The sequence below is a fragment of the Maniola jurtina genome, chromosome 28, assembly GCF_905333055.1.
Source record: "Maniola jurtina chromosome 28, ilManJurt1.1, whole genome shotgun sequence".
NCBI classification, from domain to species: domain Eukaryota; kingdom Metazoa; phylum Arthropoda; class Insecta; order Lepidoptera; family Nymphalidae; genus Maniola; species Maniola jurtina.
In genome coordinates, this window is record NC_060056.1 from 3,145,357 (window position 1) to 3,154,465 (window position 9,109).

Consider the following 9,109-nt stretch of genomic DNA (forward strand, 5'->3'; position numbering starts at 1 on the left):
CCTTCATAATGCTCATAGCTTTCATTTTAAGCTTTGATACATACACATATCAGTATATACTTAATAGTTCCTTTCAAAGGCTAATTTTTGTACATATGGTTCACATTTCAAGCTTTAGGTTCATTATGGAAGGTGGAAGGTGGAAATGATTACACTTATTACTGACAACATTTTGCACAGGTCTGCATGATATGCCTGGACACTCGCAGCAAGCTGTTTCTGATGAGTAAATACAAGCTGGAAGAAGCATATGAACATTTAGTGGGACATCCTGTAAGTTGTATTTTATATTATTCATATTCAAACATCATAAGTCTGTGCAGTCTAAGAGCTGTGTCAACTGCTCGAGCAGTAGACCAGTGCACTGCTACTCTAAGATCAAGCTGTATTTGAATAAGTTGTGTTTGTTGCAGTTGTGTGGTCAAGGAAAGCTCAAACCAACGCTTTGTGTGCAATGTGCCCAGAGACTGGTGAACTTTAGCACATTCAGAGACAAGAGCTTGAGAGCGCGCTCCCTGATGATGGAGCTACTTGACAGACATGAAGTGGTGAGGAATGTTTGATGCACTTTATTGTTATATGTAACAGAATGTTAGGTGCCAACTGTGTCACATAAGCGAAGTGTAACATGTTACATTGTGAGCATTCGTCTAGTCAGTCCACGTGATATGTTTAGCTGATGGGATGGACACACTCGTTACCAATGTTACGCTACGATGATATTTCAGATCTGCTAACACCTTTAGGTGCTCAAATTTGCCTAAAGGCATGAACTTGTTTCAGATAACAATACGACACGTCAAATTGATAAGCCGTGTAAAGTACCAACTGCAGTCTGACATTGTCTCGGCAGTGTCAGAGCCTGACTACTGCGATGTGTACATAGCACACTCCGACGCGGACGGACGGACAGAACTAGACGCGACTGCGACTGCCGCAACTGATGAAGCAGTTGCAGTGAAACGGGAAGTTGAAGACCGTGAAGATGATGAAGACGAGCCAGCCGCGGCCGAAACACAGGCTCCCACCGCGTACGTACCATATGTGACAAACACAGGCTCCCACCGCGTACGTACCATATGTGACAAACACAGGCTCCCACCGCGTACGTACCATATGTGACAAACACAGGCTCCCACCGCGTACGTACCATATGTGACAAACACAGGCTCCCACCGCGTACGTACCATATGTGACAAACACAGGCTCCCACCGCGTACGTACCATATGTGACAAACACAGGCTCCCACCGCGTACGTACCATATGTGACAAACACAGGCTCCCACCGCGTACGTACCATATGTGACAAACACAGGCTCCCACCGCGTACGTACCATATGTGACAACCACAGGCTCCCACCGCGTACGTACCATATGTGACAAACACAGGCTCCCACCGCGTACGTACCATATGTGACAAACACAGGCTCCCACCGCGTACGTACCATATGTGACAAACACAGGCTCCCACCGCATACGTACCATATGTGACAAACACAGGCTCCCACCGCATACGTACCATATGTGACAAACACAGGCTCCCACCGCGTACGTACCATATGTGACAAACACAGGCTCCCACCGCGTACGTACCATATGTGACAAACACAGGCTCCCACCGCGTACGTACCATATGTGACAAACACAGGCTCCCACCGCGTACGTACCATATGTGACAAACACAGGCTCCCACCGCGCATGTACCATATGTGACAAACACAGGCTCCCACCGCGCATGTACCATATGTGACGAGTAATGCAAAGTGTATTATATGTAGTTAACTGACTTTACTACTGCTACTAGTCCCATTTGCAAGACACTTTGGATGGTACTCTTTATGAATTAAAACATTTTCTAGAAATGTCCTTGAAGTGTAAAACCAAAAAATATTAATTTTATACAGTGTTTCCCCGTCGATTCAGATGTGAACAAGATATTTCCTTTGGTAGAAGTTTTATACAAAAGCTTCGACGTAAAGGGCGACTAATCTATTATTTATTATTCGATTTAGTCAAAACTATCTGGAATGTAAATTGTGTATTTTTTAAATATTTAATTAATTGTTATTGTTATTACAAATTTACAATTATTATTAGTATAAAAATATAAATATTTACAATTATTATGTACAATTACAATATTAATTTGCTCTCTAATAACAATCGGCTCTTTAATTTGCTACTTTACTATAATTATGACACTATATCCTTTCAGGCACATTATTCACAAGCGAGAGTCGTCGGGAGACTGTGATCAAGCTTTGGGTAAGACAACTAACTTTACACGCGTTTTAACTTTTAAGTTGGGACTAGGCATTCAGCGGCATTTTCAATCCAGCTGGATTTATGCTGGATCAAAGTAAACCCAGCTTCTGGCGTTGGATCTAGCGGTGTGGATCCACAATCACCTAAAAACAAGAAACTGTTGTCGCGCTTGGTGCGACAGGTAGGTAATAGTAAAACGCGAAGACGGTTTGATACATATAATTATAGTCAAACAATCTATACAAATAGGTTTTGTGTCTTATTGTGGAACTAAATAAACTTAATAGATAGCTCAGTCGGGAGCGGCCGTAGGTAACGCGCTACAATCACAGGGTAGTTAATTGAGAATCGCAAACGCATGAAGATACGCTGACCGTCCGAAGGAAAACAACTGGCCTTGGTCAGACGCCGGGTGCAGGCACGGGGTGAGAGGACTCGCAGACGCGTCGGATGCTCGGGTGGCGGCTCAGCGCTTATGCGTAGGCTACTCGACAGCAGTGTGTAGCGTGACTTGGGTAGACGGTACGAAGTCGGTAGACACTTCGCCGATGTGGTAGCAGTCAGGTCAATAGCAGAGCTTCAGTGTAGCTGTTAGAGCTTCCTGGTAGAAGGAACCCTGGAATCGAGAGAGGCAATCTTAAATGATCTGCTCAAACTCTCGTCCCAAAACTTTACACGGGCCTTGGGTCGTCTGAACCAAGTGCTTGTCGTATTTAAAAGTGATGGAACGAGTTTACAGTTGCTGTTAGTAAATATCCTGTCGCAAGGTTAAGTTAAACGCTAGAACGAATACAAAACAATTAGCCTAAACTTATAATTTAATAACATCACAGTTACCAACCTTAATTCAGGGTTACACAGAATTCACTTCACTTAATTATTACTTCCACAGCACTCCTGCATAGTGTTTGCAGGTAATAGAAATTAGGAATGTCCCTGAACTTGGAGGATTGCTTATTTATATTAAACTAGGCGGAAATATGGAGCAATCTAGGTTATTCCTGACACAGGAAATGCTATTTAGAGTTTCTAGAATAAAAAACTATTGATCGACAGATGTCGCTAGCGTATATGATTAAGCTACTGGGTTATGTCAGATTGTCCTGGAGTGGAAGGCTATTGGTCGTTAGAGGTCGCTAATTTGTATGAGTAGTTTTATTTTAAAGAATGTTCTAGAAAAACTGTCATTGTATGATTAGGCTATTTAAACTATTCTCCGACAGATGGCACTGAATGTTAATCAGTGTTGACGTTGACGTCTGTCAATGTCAGAAGTTCTTTAATCTAGTAATGTATTATGCGACCGCTAGATGTCGTTCGTAATTGTTAATCACTAATTCCGTGATTCGATTTTTACGAATCACTACACTGTCATTCCATGCAAAAACGCCAAAAACTTTTCGTTTCGTTTTGTCGCGCGTACTTTAGTTAGTCGCACGCGACGCGATGGAGAGAGCTATGCTTGGAGTTTCTATAAGTGATCAAATCCGAAATGGGTAGATCCGTAGGGGAACAAGAGAAGCCGACATAGTTCAACAGATTGCAAAGCTGAAGTGGCAATAGGCAGGGCACATAGTTCGAAAACTCGATAGATATTGGGGGCCCAAGGTGCTAGAATGGTGACCTCGCACCAGAAGACGCAGCGTTGGAAGACCCCCCACTAGTGGACGGACGACATCAGACGAGTCGCAGGGAGCCGCTGCATTCAGGCGGCGCAAGACCGTGGCGTGTGGGAGTCCCTACGAGAGACCTATGTCCAGCCGTGGACGTGTATCGGTTGATGATGATGATGAAGTGAGGTTGCCCTTCTGTCACCCTTGTGAAACGTGCTACACCCTCGCTGCACAGTACCAACTACTTTTAGGTTTGATTTGAGATGAAACGAATATCCGATGTTGTTCTGTTTCAGTCGCTCCTTCGGTTCTCGCGACCAATCACGGAAACGAAGAACATCCAACTGATAAAGACGACGAGTTGGGTATATTGTCTTTCGAAAATAATACAAACACTTTTGAATATTCAACGAAACCTCAGGACTCCGAACTAAAACCAAAGGAAACCTTTACAAAAATAAGTGATAATATCAATATTCGAACAACGAGGCGAAACAAACACAATTCCCAGGATATATCCAGTACACAGTTAGGAAACTATACTGACCAGATACAGTATATCTGTGACGTTTGCCAAAAGATATTTCAACGGAAAAGTTCCTTAGTTACCCACATTAGGGCGCACACTTACGCAAACACTTTCTCATGTCAGTTAAGAGAGCACAAATTCAGTCAGAACAGTACGTCATCGAGCCCCAGGAGGACTCACACTGGCGAAAAGCCTTTTGTCTGTAAGTTGTGCGGTTATAAATGTACACAAAACAGTAGTTTAGTGAGTCACATGAGGACACACACTGGCGAAAAGCCTTTTGTTTGTAAGTTGTGCGATTATAAATGTACAGTTAAAAGTAGTTTAGTGAGTCACATGAGGACACACACTGGCGAAAAGCCATTCGCTTGTAAGTTCTGTAAATACAAATGCACAGAAAATGGTAGTTTAGTGAAACACATGAGGACTCACACTGGCGAAAAGCCTTTTGTTTGTAAGTTGTGCGATTATAAATGTACAGTTAAAAGTAGTTTAGTGAGTCACATGAGGACACACACTGGCGAAAAGCCATTCGCTTGTAAGTTCTGTAAATACAAATGCACAGAAAATGGTAGTTTAGTGAAACACATGAGGACTCACACTGGCGAAAAGCCTTTTGTTTGTAAGTTGTGCGATTATAAATGTACAGTTAAAAGTAGTTTAGTGAGTCACATGAGGACTCACACTGGCGAAAAGCCATTCGCTTGTAAGTTCTGTAAATACAAATGCACAAAAAATGGTAGTTTAGTGAAACACATGAGGACTCACACTGGCGAAAAGCCTTTCGCTTGTAAGTTGTGCGATTATAAATGTACACAAAACAATAGTTTAGTGAGTCTTATGAGGACTCACACTGGCGAAAAGCCTTTTGTCTGTAAGTTGTGCGGTTATAAATGTACACAAAACAATAGTTTAGTGAGTCACATGAGGACACACACTGGCGAAAAGCCTTTTGTTTGTAAGTTGTGCGATTATAAATGTACAGTTAAAAGTAGTTTAGTGAGACACATGAGGACACACACTGGCGAAAAGCCATTCGCTTGTAAGTTCTGTAAATACAAATGCACAGAAAATGGTAGTTTAGTGAAACACATGAGGACTCACACTGGCGAAAAGCCTTTTGTTTGTAAGTTGTGCGATTATAAATGTACAGTTAACAGTAGTTTAGTGAGTCACATGAGGACTCACACTGGCGAAAAGCCTTTTGTTTGTAAGTTGTGCCATTATAAATTTTCACGAAATAGTCATTTAGTGAGGCACATGAAGACTCACACTGGGTAAGCTCCTCGGCTCTTGCTTGTAAGCTAAGCAAGGACAGCTGTCGCGGAACTGCTAGTTCGCTCTGAGGCGTGCTGTACATGAAGCCGGAGCCGCACCGTGAGTTAGGGTGAGATCTATAGAGCGCGCTCTGCCTTTGCTTAGACTTAAGACAGAGTTAAAACGAGACAAAGCTATATCTCTCACATAAATCTGTCTCGTTTTAACTCAAGCTTAAGTCAGAGCAAAGTCAAAGTGCGCTTTATAGATTTCAGCCTTAGTGTAAACAAATAAGAATCGCATATGAGTCGTAGCGAGTTACGTAAGCGGCAGCCAAAAGTATATGTGAAGGAAACAAAGATTACCTTTAATACTGAAATAATTTATTATAAGGTACTAAGGTACTTAGGTATATTTATTATTTTAGATTCACACCAATTCTGAGTAAATCTATTTAAATCCATACTATTAGTATTATAAATGCGAAAGTGTGTCTGTCTGTCTGCTACCTTTTCACGGCCCCACAGTTTAACCGATTGTGACGAAATTTGGTACAGGGTTAGCTTATATCCCGCGGACATAGGCTACTTTTTATCCCGGAAAATCAAACAGTTCCCGCGGGATTCCTTCCCATCCGCTTAATCGATTTGTATGATATTTGGTACCGAGGTAGCTTACGTCACTGTAATTAACATAGTTAACTTTTGATCCCGGAAAATCAACTAATTCCCACGGGTTTTTAAAAATCTAAATCCACGCGGACAAAGTCGCGGGCATCCTTTAGTTTATAATAAAACTAACTGTACGATATCTGTGGATGCATTGATTGTATTTTGAAAATTTTACTCTGACCCCAAAACAATTTTTTTGAAGTTTTGTCTGTCCGTCTATGTCTGCATCACGCGAAAACTGCTTGAAATGGTTTTTATGATTCTTTTTCGATGTACAAACAGGAACGGCTTTCCTGATTTCTCTTTCACTTGAAATTAGATGAACCTTACTTGATTTTCAAAAATTGACATTTTCAAAATCTATCAATCAATTATAATACAACAAAATTGGTATACTAAAATTAGAAAATACTTTTGGACTCCGTACATATACGAAAAAATCTCATAAATATGGTACACGAAACAAGCATAAACTACAATTAACTAAAGTTAGGACTAATAAATTATGGTACGAAAACTATACAGTTTGAGGGAGCGCTACTATACAGGGTGGTCAAAAAGTCGTGGATCAAATGAAAGAGGGTGATGGAGGAGGTCATTTATAGCAAAAAAAAAATCTACAGCATGGCCATATTTAAATTGCCCTAAGAGTTATGAATATTTTTGGGTTTTTTAACAAAATACCAGATTCTCTTACAATTAGACTAATTAAAAAAAAATGAGATAAAAAACAATAAAACAAACGATGCTGTGTCATTACTAGATAATGTATCAGCACTACAAACCTTCTATTGAGGCTCTGGCTACTTCTCTGTAGAATTTTTTTTTGCTGGAAGTGACCTCCTCTGTCTCCCTATTGCGTTTGATCCACGACTTTTTGACCACCCCGTATACTGACTTGCCAAAACACATATTGGAGTTTATTATTGTACTATCGTACAAATTTCCAGACCATCAAAAGGAGTACAATTGTACCTACTTTGAATAAATGATTTTGACTTTGAATAACGAAATTCTATTGGTTGTTTAAATCACACCTCTCCTCTCATCTCGTCTCCGCTGTGGTGGAGTCCGGGCCTTATTTATGCCCAGCTGTTGGTATTCTATTACACTCAGGTTCAAAATGTTGAATTCTCATAATGTTGAATTTGCAAAATGTTGAATTTCGGAGTTGTGTTCAATATTCACAAAAAATTTTGACAAATGCAAGAACTATGCAAAATAATTTATCTTTGTCTGGGATTTGAGAGGGGGGAGGGGTACAGGCACCCCAAGCTCCCCCCCCCCCTGGATATTCAGCTCTCGTTTAGTTTTTGAGGTATCCCCCGTCACAAAAATGGTCTAAATATGACAACCTTAACGGTAAATCTTTTTCTTAGGTCAACATTTTAGGACTCAACCTTTTGACCCTGAATGTTCTATTATTATCTATGGAAAAGGGCAGAAAAAAAACGACATTTTTTCTTCAACATTATGAATGTATTAAAAAATTATGTTAATAAAATTAATATTATAATTATTATCATCACATTAAATGCTTATAATATTTCGTATTGACAGAGAATTAGCACCTTATATAAAAATAACTTGAAGCATAATATTTGCTGTCCAAGCATTAATTATGATTTATTTCATACTAGAGGATGCCCGCGGCTTCGCCCGCGTGGATTTCAGTTTTCTAAATCCCGAAGGAACTCTTTGATTTTCCGGGATATAAAGTAGCTTATGTCCTTCCCCGGGAAGTATCCCAAGTCTGTACCAAATTTCATTAAAATCGGTTCAGCGTTTGGGCCGTTAAAACGTAGCAGACAGACAGACACACTTTCGCGTTTATAATATTAATATGGATTGCAATATCAAACTGCCATTTTAACCTATCAACTTAAATTACATTTGATATTCTTGAATAATATTCGATATTTTTTTTAAAACAATATCACTCATTTTGTACCACAGATAACATGCAACGTCCACAATAAAAAAAAACATGTATTTTCATACAGGGTGTTACCAGAACGTTAGCAAAAACCAAAACGGGTGATAAAACTGATGATTACTGACAAGATATTACCAAGGAAAAACGCGAAAAAATCCTGTATTTTTAAAAGTTCACAATATATTGCAAATAAAAGATCTGACTGACGTTAGAGGTCAACGAACGTTGCGTAAGTAGGTCACTCGGAGTCAATGCCGCGTCGTAGGGCAATGACTTGAATTTTACACGCTATACATTGCAGGTTTGATAAATACATCACTAAAATTACAAAATAAGGCAATTTATATTAAGGGCGAAGCGACCGGCCTGCCCGCGAAATTCAAATTTAATTTGGTTTTTCGCAATTTTCGCAAAAAATCTTTACTTGAAAAGGTCCAGTTTAAGAAATTAATTAAAATATCGACTATCTATCGGATGTCTTACAAATTAGTCGATACTTTAATTAATTTCTTAAACTGGACCTTTTCAAGTAAAGATTTTTATATAAACCTGTAAGGATGATGCTGCCACTGTCGGAATCAGAATGCCATAAGCTTACGTTGTCGTATTCATGCCCCTTAAGGTTACTGGCAATGAATTGTGTAGGCAATATAATAATAACGCTAAGTTTTTGCTAGCGATATGGTTACACTCTGTTTATATTTCATTAGACAAGATGTCAACAAAAATATTAGTGTACACTTCCCTTTAACTAAAGCCATACATCTGAAAATTTATACTTACTTATAATACTATTTGTTGATATAATGCAATCTATACATAAATAAAATTGAAGTG